General features: G+C 47.7%; 1 pseudogene; it reads left to right on the top strand.

Annotated features, from left to right (window-relative positions):
• The first annotated feature begins 9,628 nt into the window (after positions 1–9,628).
• LOC125536737 lies at positions 9,629–15,248 on the top strand (annotated as a pseudogene).
• Positions 15,249–17,092: the final 1,844 nt, after the last annotated feature.

The raw sequence follows: 17,092 nt of genomic DNA, 5'->3' as shown, positions 1-17,092 counted from the left end.
ACCTCAAGTCGAGTTTGGAGAACACTGATGAGCTAGCCAGTTGATCATAAAGATCATTGATCCGGGGAAGAGGATATTTATTCTGAATGGTAGCTTGGTTTATAGGACAGTAGTCTTGGACTAATCGGTTTGTCCCATCCTTCTTCTTAACAAAGAGAGAAGGTGCTCCCCAAGGAGAGCAACTTGGGCGAATGAAACCTTTGACAAGAGACTTGTCGATTTCCTCCTTAAGCTCAATGAGCTCATGCGGCGGCATCTTATAGGGTCGTTTAGCTATAGGGGTGGTGCCGGGTTTCAAGTCGATGATGAATTCGACAGCTCTAGCAGGGGGAATCCCTGAAAGTTCTTCTGGGAAGACATCTTGGAATTCACGAACGACGGGAATGTTTTCAATGCCCTCAAGTGGTGCAGCGTTCAACGCATTCAAGGCATAAAGCCGTGCCTCGGCATTTTGCACCAGATGAGCTTGGTAAGTAACTATTTCGTCTGAAGGGTGTAGCAGATGGACGGTCTTAGTGGCGCAAACTATAGAAGCAGTATGCGCTTTTAACCAATTCATTCCCAGAATAAGATCAATGCTACATGACTTCAGTACGATGGGAGAGACAAGGAATTCCAGTCCTTCGATTTCTACAGGGACGTCATTGCAAATCATGGAGGTTCGACATTGGCCCGCAGGGGTGTGTACTAATAGTGAAGCATTCATGTCCTCACATTTAATGTCATGCAAGCATGCAAAACCTTCTGACATGAATGAATGCGACGCACCTGTATCAAATAAAACGGATGCTGATACTGAATTTACGAGGAGGGTACCCATCACAGTAGCAGGCTGGTCTTGAGCTTCGCTCAGATCAACGTGGTTGGCATGAACACGACCATAAGACTTGGCATTGTTGCTGCGGGGCTGGTTGCTTCCACGGCCGGTTGTTGGAAGGGCCAGTCGATTCTGGTTCTGGTTGCATTCCCTAGCACGGTGCCCTGGTTGTCCACACCTGAAGCACAACCCATTATTGGGAATGGGAACAGGAGCTTGTGGTGGTGGAGCTGGGAGTCTTGGCTGCCTAGTCGGAGGAGCAGGCAGACGAGGTGCAGCATAGGTCTGCCTTGGGGTAGGTGCATCTGGCTGGTACAAGCTATTGGGAATCCATATCTTGCGCTTCTGCGAGGACGGGCCCGAAGATGAGCCCGTGTCACGGTTGCGCCTGTGAGAACTCTGGTATTCCTGCAGACCAGTTTCGACATTGATGGCCTTGTTTACCAGAGTGGCGAAATCAGCAAAGTCATGCACTAGAACTGGGAGCTTGATGTCAGCTTGAAGGCCATCACGAAACTTCTCCTGTCTGCGTGCATCAGTTGCAATGTCTTCTTCAGCATAGCGGGACAAGTCAAGAAACTCCCGCTGGTAAGCTTCCACAGTTTTGTTGCCTTGGGTGAGGTTGCGGAACTCACGCTTCTTCCGGTCCATGACTCCCTGAGGAATGAAGCGAGCACGGAAGGCAGCTTGGAAGTCTGGCCAGGTGATGATTGTTCCAGCTGGCAGAGTACGCCTGTGGCTATCCCACCATTGAGCCACGGGTCCCTTCAGGAAGAAGGAAGCAAAGGTGACATAGCTGGCAGGGGCTACATCAGCAGACTCCATCTCATAGGTGATGTCACGGAGCCAGTCATCAGCATCCAGAGGCTGAGTTGAGCTGCGATACACAGTTGGGTTCAGGCGCATGAAATCCTGCAGAGTTACTGGGGTTGGCTGCTGGTTCATATTGGGGCGAGGAAACTGAGCCATCATATTCTCCATGAACTGGCGATTCATCTCAAGCTGTTGGATCATACCAGCCATGTACTCAGGCGGTGGTGGGCGGTTGCCACCACGTCCACGACCACCTGGTCTAACCATCCTGCTAATATATAACAGGGGTAGTTCAGCATCGAGAAATTTTGCAAGGACAAGAATCATTCATGATGAAACATGCACAATGAAAGCAGCACGATAGATACTACATAGTAGACGGCATATCTTACAAAAGAGATCATGCATAGAGTTCGGTACACAGAGTTCAGTACATAGACTAATACATCATAGGCGGCACGCAGGCTCACGGCGAATGCATCTAACACTAATAAGCAAGTCTACGTCAGTCCCATGCGGTACTGCGGAGGTAGGTGTAGCCCGACAGCTGGTAGTGACGCGAAGGGAAGACCTCCACGCGAGTAGCCTGGGGTCCGCGGATACTCCGGTGCGGAACTCGATGCGTAGGTGGCAGGAGAGGACCCAATGCAGGAGAGTAGCCTCTCACATCTGGCCAGCCGACGCCCTGGGGCATCACGGTCCGGGCAGGGTAGATCGCAGAACGCGACAGATCCCTAGAGCGGACAGAGAGGTGCAACAGCGTCAGAGCACGATACAGGTGCTGACAGGTGGTGTACAACTCGTGGCGAAGAGCTCGGTTAGCTCTATCCAGCCCATCAGCATGCAGAACCAGGTTCTGATGGTAGAAGGGCTCTCGGGTGACAGTGGAGTAGGCAGCAATGTAGTATCCCTCCGCACCAACATCGGATGCGATAGCAATGTGCCTGAAGGGGGAGGTGTCCAACTCCTGATACTCTCCACGAAGACGTGTCAGAGCAGCATAAGCAGCATTGTGGACCGCCATATCGATAGTCACTCCAACACCATGAGCAGTGTGCAGCACAGTAGTGGAGTCATACTCCCGAGAGTAGAGGTGGACGATGGCACGGTACTGCTCCTGGTTGAAGTCTTGATACTCCTCATAGACGGTGTACTCAGGGTGCCAGCGATAACCCAGATAGGTCATCATCTCAACCAACACAGCAGGTGATCCTAAGGCACCAATGGCCGTTGTGTGGCGCACGACCTGCCTCATGGGTTCCATCTGAAAACAAAGATGTTTTCACAGGAGTTAAATGACAATGTGGATAATGTTCAAATACTACTCCAAAGAATAACTAGGGCTTATCCAACTTTGGGGTGAACGTGGTCACGGGATCCTAGTGTTAGAGTTAGTAAAATCGTTTAACCCGAGTAGGAGAGAGTTCAGTGTCCCAGAGTAAGGATCGAGGAGTAAAAGAGCCTAATACCACCCAGATGGCGATGTGGGCCCGTAAGGCACACAGCCATGTTAGTAAAAAAATTTGTAATGTCTAGACTCAACTTCGGCCAAGGAGTGTGGAAGGGGGATTCCTACAGGCAGTCGGCTCTGATACCAACTTGTGACGCCCCTGATTCGATCGTACACTAATCATACATGCAAACGTGTACGATCAAGATCAGGGACTCACGGGAAGATATCACAACACAACTCTACAAATAAAATAAGTCATACAAGCATCATATTACAAGCCAGGGGCCTCGAGGGCTCGAATACAAGAGCTCGATCATAGACGAGTCAGCGGAAGCTACAATATCTGAGTACAGACATAAGTTAAACAAGTTTGCCTTAAGAAGGCTAGCACAAACTGGTATACAGATCGAAAGAGGCGCATGCCTCCTGCCTGGGATCCTCCTAAACTACTCCTGGTCGTCGTCAGCGGGCAGCACGTAGTAGTAGGCACCTCCGGTGTAGTAGGAGTCGTCGTCGACGGTGGCGTCTGGCTCCTGAACTCCAACATCTGGTTGCGACAACCAGAAAGAAAGGAAAGGGGGAAAAAGGGGGAGAAAGCAACCGTGAGTACTCATCCAAAGTACTCGCAAGCAAGGAACTACACTACATATGCATGGGTTATCAAATGGAATAAGGGTCATATGTGGACTGAACTGCAGAATGCCGAATAAGAGGGGGATAGCTAATCCTTTCGAAGACTACGCTTCTGGCAGCCTCCGTCTTGCAGCATGTAGAAGAGAGTAGACTGAAGTCCTCCAAGTAGCATCGCATAGCATAATCCTAACGATGATCCTCCCCTCGTCGCCTGTGAGAGAGCGATCACCGGTTGTATCTGGCACTTGGAAGGGTGTGTTTTATTAAGTATCGGTTCTAGTTGTCATAAGGTCAAGGTACAACTCCAAGTCGTCCTGTTACCGAAGATCACGGCTATTCGAATAGATTAACTTCCCTGCAGGGGTGCACCACATAACCCAACACGCTCGATCCCATTTGGCCGGACACACTTTTCTGGGTCATGCCCGGCCTCGAAGATCAACACGTCGCAGCCCCACCTAGACCAACAGAGAGGTCAGCACGCCGGTCTAAACCTAGCGCCAGGGGTCTGGGCCCATCGCCCTTGCACACCTGCACGTTGCGTGCGGCCGGAAGCAGACCTAGCCTAGTAGGCGTTCCAGTCCAATCGCGCGCCGCTCCGCTGGACGTCACGAAGGCTTCAGCTGATACCACGACGTCGAGTGCCCATAACTGTCCCCGCGTAGATGGTTAGTGCGTATAGGCCAGTAGCCAGACTCAGATCAAATACCAAGATCTCGTTAAACGTGTTAAGTATTTGCGAACGCCGACCAGGGCCAGGCCCACCTCTCTCCTAGGTGGTCTCAACCTGCCCTGTCGCTCCGCCTCAAAGTAACAGTCGGGGGCCGTCGGGAACCCAGGCCCACCTCTACCGGGATGGAGCCACCTGCCCCTTCAGCCCCCATCTCCGAACAGTATCACAGTAATGTAACTGTAAAGTATATAGTATATGCCCGTGATCACCTCCCGAAGTGATCACGGCCCAGTAGTATAGCATGGCAGACGGACAAGAGTGTAGGGCCACTGATGAACACTAGCATCCTATACTAAGCATTTAGGATTGCAGGTAAGGTAACAACAGTAGTAGCAAGGACAGGCTATGCATCAGGATAGGATACGGAAAGCAGTAACATGCTACACTACTCTAATGCAAGCAGTATAGAGAAGAAGTAGGCGATATCTGGTGATCAAAGGGGGGGCTTGCCTGGTTGCTCGACAAGGAGGGTCGTCGATGTAGTCGATCACAGGGGTACCGGCATCGGTCTCAGGGTACCGGAAAGAAGTAACGGAGGGAACACAATAAATAACAGAGCAATCAAATGTAACAAAAAGCAAGAAGCGGCAATACGTTGTGCTAGAGGTGACCTAACGTAGGGATAGGTGATACGCGAAGGGGGGAAACATCCGGGAAAGTATTCCCGGTGTTTCGCGTTTTCGGACAGATTACCGGAGGGGGAAAGTTGCGTGTTTGCTATGCTAGGGATGTGTGGTGGACGAACGGGCTGCGTATCCGGATTCGTCTCGTCGTTCTGAGCAACTTTCATGTACAAAGTATTTTCATCCGGGCTACGGATTATTTTATATTATCTTTCAAAGTGTTAATTTTCTGAATTATTATTAATTCAAAATTGATTATGACGTCAGCCTGACGTCATCATGATGTCAGCAGTCAACAGAGCATTGACTGGTCAAACTGATGTGTGGGTCCCGCTGTCATAGTCATAGTTTAATTAACAGGTATTAATTAACTAAACCAGTTAATTAGGTAAATTAAACAGAAGTAATTAAGTTAAGTTATTAATTAAACTAGTTAATTAATTAACATTATTATTATTAATGTTATATATATATATTTATTTATTTTAACAGGGGCATGGGCCCCTAATGTCAGTCGCCCAGGGGGCCTTAGCGGGACGGGCGGAACGGGTGCGGGCGTGGGCGCCGTGTGCGCCCGAGGCCACCAGAGGGTGCCGCACGGCAGCTGGCCGGAGTAGGGCGGCGCGGCGACTGCCGTAGAGGCACGGGTGAGCGGAGCGCGAGCCGCACCAGCGCTAGGCGGCAGCGGGTAGAGCGTGCGGGACGACCACGGGCGCGTGGCAGCCTAACGCGCGCCGCGGGCACGGCAGTACGACGGTGAGCGCGAGCGCTCGAGGGATAGGGCGCGGGGTGACTGCGGTGAGCAGCGACAACCGGACCGCGGGGCGTGCACGGCGATGACAGGAACAAGGGGGAGATAGGAGGGGTTCTCACCCCCGTTTGCAGGGGATCAGGGTCGGCGAGGCTCGATGGAGCCGTCGAGGGAGAGGTGGGGAGGCGACGCGACGAGGTGGTGACGAGTGGCGACGACGTGACGGGTGGCGAAGGCGTCGCGGTCCGGCAACGGCGAGCGGCGAAGCTGGGGCGGCGCTAGGGGGCAGCGGCTTTGGGGTGTCGCCGCGAGGGAGGGCTTCGAGGGAAGAGGGGCGAGGCGACGGCGTGCGGCGGCGTCGGGAGGCTCCGGCGAGGGGGGGCCTGAGCGACGGTGCCATCGGGGACGCGGCGGGGGAAGGGGGGAACGGCCCGATCCAGATCCACTCGGGGCGGGGTGGGGAGACGAGGTGGATCGAGGGAGGAGTGGGGGGTTACGGGCGACGTGGGTTAGGGTTACAGGGGGAGTGGGGAGTTATGGGGAGAGGGAGTGGTTGGGCCGGCCTGGTGGGGTTGGCCGGGGCGTCGCCGTTGGGGTTGGCCCTTTGGGGCACGGCCCGGGGGGGGGGGTTCTCTTTTTTTTTTTCTGTTTTGTTTTCATCTATTTGTATTTCTGTTTTTAAACATTTTAAATTATTTAGACATTTTATAAAAATGTGTTTGCTGCACCATAATTACCTTTGTAATATTTGGCAACCACCGAACATTTTTGTTTCAATTTTTGAAAACTTTTATTTCCGACATTAATTTTAAATTTGAATTTGACGCGGTTTGAACTAACGGACGTCTAGCAACAGTAATTGGGATGACAAGGCATGATTAGCGTGGGATTACTGTAGTAAGATTACCCGGGCGTTACAGCTACCCTCCTCATTCGGTGTTCCACCTCACCACTCCCCAGCAGTGGGAGCGGAGCAGCCGACGGGTTCCTGGCTTACCTGCCTCACAAAGAGGTAGTCATGATTGAACCTGAAAAAATGCTGCTTCCTGTATACATTAGTAGAGGAAAAAATGACTTGATTTCTGTAGGACTGTCTTGTGGATTAAGTGGATATGTAATATCCTTTTAAAAAAGTGGATAGATGATGTACTATTCTTGATTGCAGCTGGTGCTTTTTTTGGAAATTTGATAACACCACAAGCAGCAATCGATTTTGAAAGCCAAAAAACATCCAAAACATGTACAGTGGGAGTACTGCCAGTTTAGGAGCAAAGTAACCATTACTAGAGTAATGAATATGAGAAATGAATAGTTGATGAAACTGAGCACTGTTGTAATTCTCGACAGTGAAATGGTCTTTTTTTGTCCCAGTAAAGGTTGGAGGTAGAATCAGCTTCAATATCGAGTACCCAATTGTAGAGAAGACGAAAGGAGGCACAACATATATGGAAGTACGAACTCTGCAGTAACAATTTTATGTTTCCAAGTTAGGTTGATGATATTCAACTTAATAGAACCCAAACTTTTGTTGTTGAGTTCAATATACAGTGTCCCGTGTATAGTTTTTAAGGTGTCATGTTTCTCAAGAGAATACATCTGCACGTAAGGAACTAGCTACCGGTATCAATCTAAATGAACAAGCTCATAAGCAGGCTTTGCTTTTGATTCATTCATTTTATACTTTTGTTGGAGCATAGTTCCATTCATATTTTTGATATACTTATTTTTCTGTATCACTTACATTTTTGTTTAGCAAAGTGATGTCCCTCTTGAATAATCATATGCTGCTATCCGTTCAGACATTGCACTTAGCAAATGTAATCTTTTATGGGATTAGATGTGATTTTCTGTTTTATTATACTGATTGTGACATCAATGGGATATTGCGTACAATGTTCTAATGTTAAGATGTTGTAAGTACTCACTGTGGTTTCGACATGATGCTTGGTATATGGAGTCTATAGTATCAATGTGATGCATAAGCCTTTCCAAATTAAATCAACTTGTATGAATTCTTTCCTCTCTTATCGCATGCTTAAGTTTCTTGCTCGTGTTTAGTATGATGCGCAAGAGAGTTGATGCCCACCGAGTTCCAACTCTGAAAGATGTGCATCTCATTATACCTAAAGCACACCCCAAGTAGCAAATCCTGAATGGGATGATGTCTTTTTTTCTTCTGCCGTCGTCGATTACCAGCTCGTGTTCCAAAAAACAAAGACAACTGACTACCTTTCAAACCACTAAAGCATATTATTTAGTTTTTCTAACGCTCAAGATAATGATAATGCATATATCTACAAGAACTGGTCTGATTATTTTGCTTTTAGTTTATTGCACTCATGGAATGCGAAGGAACTAAATCAACCAATTTGCAGGGTCAATATTCATTATTTCATGATTTTATGTTCTACTATGCAAAAACTTAGATTGACTTGCTATTTTCATTCAGGATGGTGACCAGATAAGGAAGCAATTTTTGGTGCACCTACTCAACTACATCAACAGTGAAGCTACACACAACATTTCGGATGTTTAAGAGAATTGATCAGCTTCATCAGGAAATACTGCTATAATTTTTTGGCTCTATGAATATGATGAGTCGATGATACATTGAAGTGTCTTCTTGATTTATAATAGTACTTTTTAGTGCAATCAAAATATCTTTCTTGGTATGTTAATTCTTACATATATATTAGTTGAGACGTGCATTTGCACGTGCACGCTTACTAGAACTAAGAAATTGTTCTGTGTGTTTTACAAAAAAATTCAGCATATACTAAAAAAACTTCACTGTATGAAAAATGTTCACAGTATATGAAAACATATTCATTCTGTATTTTGGAAAATGTTCACTGTACATTTAAAAAACAATTATAGTACCCAAAACTGAAAGAGGTGAAAAAAGAAAACAGGAAGGGAAAAAAGGTACGAAAACAACGAAAAAAGGGTTCACTATAGTGAAACGGTTAACTACAGTGAACTGACTGCTACAGTGCGAGTGAACGCTATTGGGCCAGCCCATTGCAGCTGCAACCTGTGTGTAGTCGCCACTATCTGCCGCATGCGGATGCAACTAGGAGCTCTCCGAGAAGACTGCATGCAGGATACGCACGCAGTGCAAAGGGAAGAACAAAAAAATTAAAGGAGTCAGCGAGTTCCTACGTACTATGTGTGCTAGGTGGATATGCGTCGTTTGCAAAAATGCCTATAAGCGGTGCCTAAAACACCAAAGAAGAATTGGCCTTTAAGATTTGATCGGTTTTAGAATCCGATGCAACACAGACTAGCAAACATCTTAAGAGCCTACATGGGCTGCATGGTCAAGTACTAGGGTGCCCTTTGATCAAGGATTATCTACCGCGACATCGGACCATGGCCTGATCCAGCTCGAGCTCAACCCGGCCGCGCAACGGGATCAAATACAGGACAAAATTTCCGCTATGAAATTGCCCGGGAGACCCATGAGGAGCTGAGGAGCACTATTGCTACTTCCTGGGCGGCTTCTTTGGACGGGGAGAGAGTAGAGGACCTAAAAATCAAGCTAGCGGACCTGTCAAATAATCTGAGGAGATGGGACAGAAGGACCTTTGGGTCAGTTCGTAGGGAGATCAAGGAGTTAAAACAGAAGCTAGAGCAAATGCGCAATGAACAGGGGCGTTCGGGCCCAAGTCACGAGGAGAAGAAGGTGAATGAAAGGTTGGTGGAACTATACCACAGAGAAGAGTTACTATGGAGATAACGATCAAGGATAGAGTGGCTTTCGGTGGGCGATAAGAACACGAAATTCTTTCATATGAGAGCGAGCATGAGGAGAAAAAAGAACATGATAAAGGCCCTGATGAGTTCACTGGGGGTACAGGTGGATGATCCGGAGGAACTAAAGGAGATGGTCACGCTTTTTTACAAGAATCTGTACACAACAGAGGGAGTGACGGACATGGAGGTTGTTCTTTGCCATGTTCCAAGAAAGGTTACCCCGGAGATGAATGGTATACTTTGTGCAGATTATTCGGATGAAGAGGTCAAAACCGCTCTTTTCCAGATGTTTCCCACAAAATCCCCAGGTTCGGATGGCTTTCCAGCTCACTTTTATCAATGCCATTGGGATGTGTGTGGAGCAGAAGTTACAATGGCTGTTCTCCGGATAGTCAGAGGGGAGGAGGATGCAGAGTGTATCAATGATACTTTCTTGGTTCTTATACCAAAGGTAATGAGCCCAACCTTGTTAACTCAGTTCAGGCCTATAAGTTTGTGTAATGTATTGTATAAAATTACTTCGAAAGTGATTGCAAACAGGCTGAAGCAAATACTGCCGGAGATCATTTCAGAGGAGCAATCGGCTTTTGTGCCGGGCAGATTTGATAAGTGATAATATAATCACGGCATATGAATGTCTGCATTTTATGAAGGGGAGTAAATCCAAGAAGAATAGTCATTGTGCTCTGAAATTAGATATGATGAAAGCCTATGACAGGCTAGAATGGGACTATCTACAAGCAATGATGGAGAGATTTGGTTTTGCTCAACAGTGGATTAATGTGGTAATGAATATGATCAAGTCAGTCTCTTTCTCGGTTCTATTTAATGGAGAAAAGTTGGAGGAGTTCACACCGAGCAGAGGTATTCGGCAGGAGATCCTATTTCCCCTTATCTCTTTTTGATAGCAGCGGAGGGCCTTTCGTGCCTACTGAAATCAGTTCCTCAGTCGTCAGCTTTCACAGGAGTCCAAGTGGCACCGACAGCTCCGGTTGTTAACCACTTGCTTTTTGCTGATGATAGCCTCTTGCTGTTCAAGGCGAGAACAGAAGGGGCAGAAGTGGTGTCAAACCTGTTGGATACATACTGCAATGCATCGGGGCAACGAGTGAATAATGAAAAGTCGTCAATTTTCTTTAGCAAAGGTTGCCCACAGGCTACAAGGGACGGGATCAAAAACACTTTGCAGGTTTTTGATGAGCAACTCACTGATCGGTATCTAGGGATGCCAACGGATGTTGGGCAGGCTAAGAATGGTACTTTCAAGTATCTAAAGGACAGGGTGTGGGAGAAAATCAAAGGATGGATGGAGAAACTTTTGTCATATGCGGGTAAAGAGGTGTTAATCAAGGCAGTGGCTCAGGCTATACCCGTATATTTTATGTCATGTTTCAGGCTCCCTAGGGGTATTTGTGAAAGTATCACATCGCTGATCAGGCAATTCTGGTGGGGAAGTAAAAGAGGGAAGAGGAAACCATGCTGGATATCTTGGGATGTATGCACTAAACCGAAGTATTTGGGAGGACTAGGCTTTCGATACATTGATCTTTTTAACCTCTCTTTACTGGCTAGACAGGCTTGGCGGATCATACACACCCCCTCTACATTAAGTGCCAGGATTTTGAAAGCCAAGTACTACCCTGACTCGTCCTTTCTTGAGGCCGAGCTAGGCAGCAGGCCCTCACAAATATGGAGATCTATCTTGGACGGGAGAGGAGCTTTAGTGCAAGGTTTGATCCAGAGGATCGGAACAGGAGAGGAGACACGAATATGGGACCAAAACTGGCTACCCCGATCGGGCCTAATGAGACCAATTGCGTGTCTGGCGGCGGATAGACCAGCACGTGTCGCTGAACTTATTGACCCAACCTCGGCAAAGTGGAAGGAGGACAAGGTTCGTGCGACTTTTCTGCCAGTTGATGCAAATGTGATACTTAAAATCCCGCTGTGTACTAGAAGAGTTGATGATTTTTGGGCTTGGGGGAGGACGAACGAGGCGTTTTCTCAGTAAGGTCAGTCTACAAATTTTTGTTGAAAATGAAACTGCAAGGCGAAGCATTACTGCAACCGGTTGGAGGACACTCAAATGAGGCAGATGAAGAAGTAGCCTGGACGTCCCTGTGGCACATTAAAGTCCCATCAAAAATCAAGGTATTCTTATGAAGACTATGCCATGAAACAATTCCAACAGCCGGGGTGCTACACCACCGGAATATGTCTGCTACGAGTGTGTGCGCTTTCTGTTCTGCTCAAGATGACTGGAAGCACGCACTAGTAGATTGCGTGATGGCCAGGAGTATATGGTCACTGTGCTCGGAGGATATGGTGGAGACTATGCTGGGCAATCTTTCTATGGATGCAAAAAACTGGATCTTCACATTGCATGAATCGTTGCCGCAGGGGGAATTCATAAGAATGGTGGTGACACTTTGGGCAATCTGGCGAGCAAGAAGGAGAGCTATACATGAAGAGATATTTGATAGTCCTTTTACTACTAACTCTTTTATACTCTCCTTTTGAGGGATTTGGAGATGATCGATAGAGGAGCGGGCAGTGTTATGAAGCGTGCTAGCTTGGGACAGCATACATGGATGCCTCCGCAAGAGGGTCATGCAAAGATGAATGTAGATGCGGCTGTATCCCAGCAAGGGGAGTTTGGTGCCGTGGGAGCAGTGTGCCGAGACCACAGGGAAGTTTTCTTGGGTGCTTCGATCTTAAAACTCGAGTTTATCACGGATGTGAGCACACTAGAGGCAATAGCAGTAAGGGAAGGCCAATCTCTGGCTGAGGATTTATATGAGAACTCTATTCAATTGCTACAGATTGCAAGAAGGTGGTTGAAGATGTGCAGAAGAACTCGGCGGCTGGCTATGGAGCTATAGTGCATGAAATAATACTTCGTGCAAACTCTTTCCTTTCATGTAAAGTAGTTCATGAGTTTAGAAGCTTGAATTTCGAGGCTCACAATCTTGCTAGATATCCTTAGATTTTGGTCGTCATGTATGGCTAGGACAACTAGGAAATCTTGATTTTCTTTTTGTAAACATTATGGACGATGAATAAAGCATGCGAGATTGTCTCAAAAAAAAAATCTACCGCGGTGAAGTTTGGCATGTGGGGCCGGAGATAACTAAAGTCACGTAAGAATCGGAAACAAGGACTAAAGTGCAAAATGAAAATCTGGCCCAACGGTTTCAACATATACTACTTACTTTACTAGTGATGAGAATCCCCTAAAAAAAACTAGTGGTGAGAAGGCAAAACTGTATCCAAAGGTTTTTTTACATTTCGTAGGTCAGTACCTAGTGGGATTTCTGAGAATTGCTTCGTGTTTTTTTGGTTTCCTGACTTTTTGTAATTAATTAAAATTCATTGGCAAGGAGACTGCGAGAAAAGAGAGAGATGTGGGTAGCGTGCACCGCTCACCAATGCCTCCAGAACGCGACAATATGGCACCAAGAAAAGCCTGCCCTTGCTTTTTTATTTTCACAGTTTCAGCCTGCTGCCGCTGCTGCTGCTGCAGGCCTCCAGAGGGGAGCTGATAGAAGATGACATGAACCCCATGCATGCTTTCCAGAGTTCCTCCTGCTTTCCTCGCGCTCGCCGACGAGGCCAATCACCAAACCGGAACCCTGGAAGGCCTGCAAACTATCATCTGAATCGAATCGCTTCCCATTTTTAGCCACCTGTCCGTCCGCCCCCTCTTGTTTTTACTGCCGCGCGCCGTAAATTCAACGGTCAATGGAACAACGACACCGCAGTGAGCGCGCTGTGGGGATAAAATTAGAGACCTCTCGGCAGAGCAGAGGAAGCTACACGCGCACACTTCCTACACTGCCTCCTCTTCTCTTGGCTGCTCGTCGCCAATGGAGCTCCCGTCCGCGGCTTCCTCGCCCTCCGCCTACAGCTGGTGGACACGTGCAAGAAGGCGGCGGCCACGGCGGCGTCCGTGACCGCCTACGCCGTGCTGGCGCGCGGCATGGCGCGGGAGCTCCTGCCGCCCGACCTCTGCGCCGTCGTCAGCTGGGCCGCCTCGCTCGTGCGCGGCCACCTCCAGCCCCCGCCCGCCCAGCGCCGCACCGTCGTCAAGCGCCTGGACGGCTGCGCCATCAGCTGCGCCAACTTGAACTCCTTCTACGACGACGTCAACGACTACCTCGCCACCAGGATCGACCCGCAGTCCATGCGCCGGCTCTGCCTCAGCGGCGCCGGGGCCAGGAAGGTCATGTCCATGGACACCGGCGACTCCATGACCGACGTCTTCGAGGGCGTCCGGTTCACGTGGACGTCCGTCTCGGGGGAAGGCCGCAAAGGCCCGGACTCGCTGGAGCTCACCTTCGACGCGGAGCACACGGACATGGCGCTGGGCACGTACGTGCCCTCCATCACGGCCGCGGTGGAGCAGGCGCGGCGTCGGGACTGCAAGCTCAAGATCTTCATGAACGAGGGCTCGTCGTTACGCGGGATCAGCCACAACCACCCGGCCACGTTCGACACGCTCGCCATGGACCCGCCCACCAAGCAGGCCCTCATCGCCGACCTCGACAGGTTCTTGAAGCGCAAGGAGTACTACCGGCGGATCGGCAAGGCATGGAAAGCGCGGCTACCTTCTCTACGGCCCGCCCGGCACCGGCAAGTCCAGCCTGGTGGCCGCCGTGGCTAACTACCTCCGCTTCAACCTCTACGACCTCGACCTCTCCGAGGTGCGCTACAACGCCGAGCTGCAGAAGCTGCTCATCGGCATGCCCAACAGGTCCATCCTTGTCATCGAGGACATCGACTGCTGCTTCAGCGCCACGTCCAGGGAAGGTGGCAAGGAGCGCAAGACGCTGGCGCGGGCCGACTATGGCCATGGCGACGATGACTCTGACGACTGCTCGAACAAGGTACGTTGCATAGGAACAAAACAAGCATCGATCTTTGATTGGTGAACACACACACACACACACACACACACACATTAGTAGTATCTTCTTCTGACGAGTGTCTGAACATTCTGCCTCTGAATGCCAACATGGAATGGCAGAGTATCACACTGTCGGGGCTGCTCAACTTCATCGACGGGCTGTGGTCGACGAGCGGCAAGGAGCGCGTCATCATCTTCACCACCAACTACAAGGATCGCCTCGACCCGGCGCTGCTGCGTCCTGGGCGCATGGACATGCACGTCTACATGGGCTACTGTGGCTGGGAGGCGTTCAGGACGCTAGCCCGGAACTACTTCCTCGTCGACGACCACCCTCTGTTCCCGGAGATACAGGAGCTGCTTGCCGAGGTGGAGGTGACGCCAGCCGAGGTGTCCGAGATGCTGCTGCGGAACGAGGACGCCGACATTGCGCTCCTCGGGCTGGTTGAGTTTCTCACAGCCAAGAAGCAGGGAGGAAAAGATTCAGTCAAGGCATGAAGGGGAGCAGTGCATTCACCAGCCAGTGAAAGGAAAAGGATCAATGCTTTCTGTTTTGCGAGTAATTTGCAGTGTGGACGAATCTTGTCCTTCTAATTTCTATGTTTAATTGTTAGTCCTAGCGATCTTTATCCTGTTGGCAAGCATCGGTACCTGCTGTGTTAACCGCTGCTATGTCGTTCTTTACCCAGTAGCAGTTGTTTGTCTCCAAATGTTTGGGAACTGATTTGGACTTCAGTGGTGGATTATTTCGGAATGAAATGCGTTATTACTCCATTATCTCAAAGTGGTTGCACACTTTAGGCCAAGAACTCGAAAACTGATTAAATTTAGTTCATAAACTCGTTTATTTGATCATATAAGACACAAAACTGATCAAACTAAGTAATTTTTGCATGGGCTTTTTTGCCATATTATTCTAAACTGAACATAAACATCGCGGTTGCCATTATCTCAAAGTGGTTGCACACTTTAGGCCAAGAACTCGAAAACTGATTAAATTTAGTTCATAAACTCGTTTATTTGATCATATAAGACACAAAACTGATCAAACTAAGTAATTTTTGCATGGGCTTTTTTGCCATATTATTCTAAACTGAACATAAACATCGCGGTTGCCATTATCTCAAAGTGGTTGCACACTTTAGGCCAAGAACTCGAAAACTGATTAAATTTAGTTCATAAACTCGTTTATTTGATCATATAAGACACAAAACTGATCAAAGTAAGTAATTTTTGCATGGGCTTTTTTGCCATATTATTCTAAACTGAACATAAACATCGCGGTTGCCATGTATACAAAAATAAGGGTTGCGCAATGCCACACGTTGGCACGTTGCATTGGGTGGGTGGGTGGGATTCAAAATCACGCCCTAAGAAGGGACAAGTGACGCGAATCAACCTGTGGTTGAGTTGGTTAGGTGGATAGTGGTATTCCCAACCCGCCAGGGTTCAAATCCTGGTGCTCGCATTATTCCTAAATTTATTTCAGGATTTCCGGCGATGCGCTTTCAGTGGGAAGAGACGTTCCCGTCGACGATGAAGCGCCTACGGTGACTTCGTAAATCTTAATATGAGCGCTTGTGTCTGTACTGATGCTAAAAAAAGGGACAAGTGGCTAGCTGACCACTATTGTGTTACAACATCCTATACTTTCTGCTCTCAAGCTTAAATACATGTGCATGAATAGTAGTAAATTTAGAAAATACTCTTTCTGGTCCTTTTTAGCCTACATATAAGTTTTGTCTAGAGTCAAAGTATCTCTAGTTTGATCAAACTTATGGAAAAAAAGTATCAGCATTCACAATGCCAAATCAATATTTTTAGATCCATTATGAAATGTAGTTTCATAATGTATATATATATATTTGGTTTTGTAGATGCTGATATTTTTAATATAAATTTGGTCACAAATCTAATACGCGGAGTAAAAAGGACCGAAGGGAGTTTAAACTACCAAAACGTTTTATATTTAGAAACAAAGGTAGAGTAGTAAATAGAATTTTAAAAAGTCCATTTTTTGTCGATGAACATCAATAAATATCTAACATCATGTACAGATTCATCTAGAGAAGACATCCGTGGTGCACTGTGCCAGATTTTGTTTAATGGATGAACATTAAGATTTTTTTTGTAAAGACCACCACACATGTCCTCTCTAGGTGAAAGTTTACATGTTGTTAGAACATTTATTGATGTTTATTCACACAAAAAATCAGATTTTTATATTGTATTTACTATATTTTTAGGTTTTAATATTTGGGCGCATGTAAGCTCTCGAGCACACAATATATATTACTAATGTAGTTTGTAACTCAATTGACACAGGTTACTTAGGCCCTGTTCGGATGTACTCCACTCCACAGCTCCACTCCGGGAGCAGGTGGAGTTAATAGTTAAAATTCACGGAGCGCCTGTTTAGCAGCTCCACAACTCTTAGGATTTCACGGAGCTGGGGGGATTCCGAACAGCCCCTTAATATTCTAGTGGCAAGCAAGCCGCTTGGTGCCTCTTCAGTGCACGTGTTCAAATCCCACCCAAATCAATCCACAAGAGTAATCAACACCTACACAAATACCTCATGAGTCTTTTGGTTAGGATGTGTTGCCC

This window comes from Triticum urartu, chromosome 2 (genome assembly GCF_003073215.2).
Source record: "Triticum urartu cultivar G1812 chromosome 2, Tu2.1, whole genome shotgun sequence".
Taxonomy (NCBI): domain Eukaryota; kingdom Viridiplantae; phylum Streptophyta; class Magnoliopsida; order Poales; family Poaceae; genus Triticum; species Triticum urartu.
Note: the sequence above shows the minus strand (reverse complement) of the source record. Positions and strands in the feature narration are given on the sequence as shown.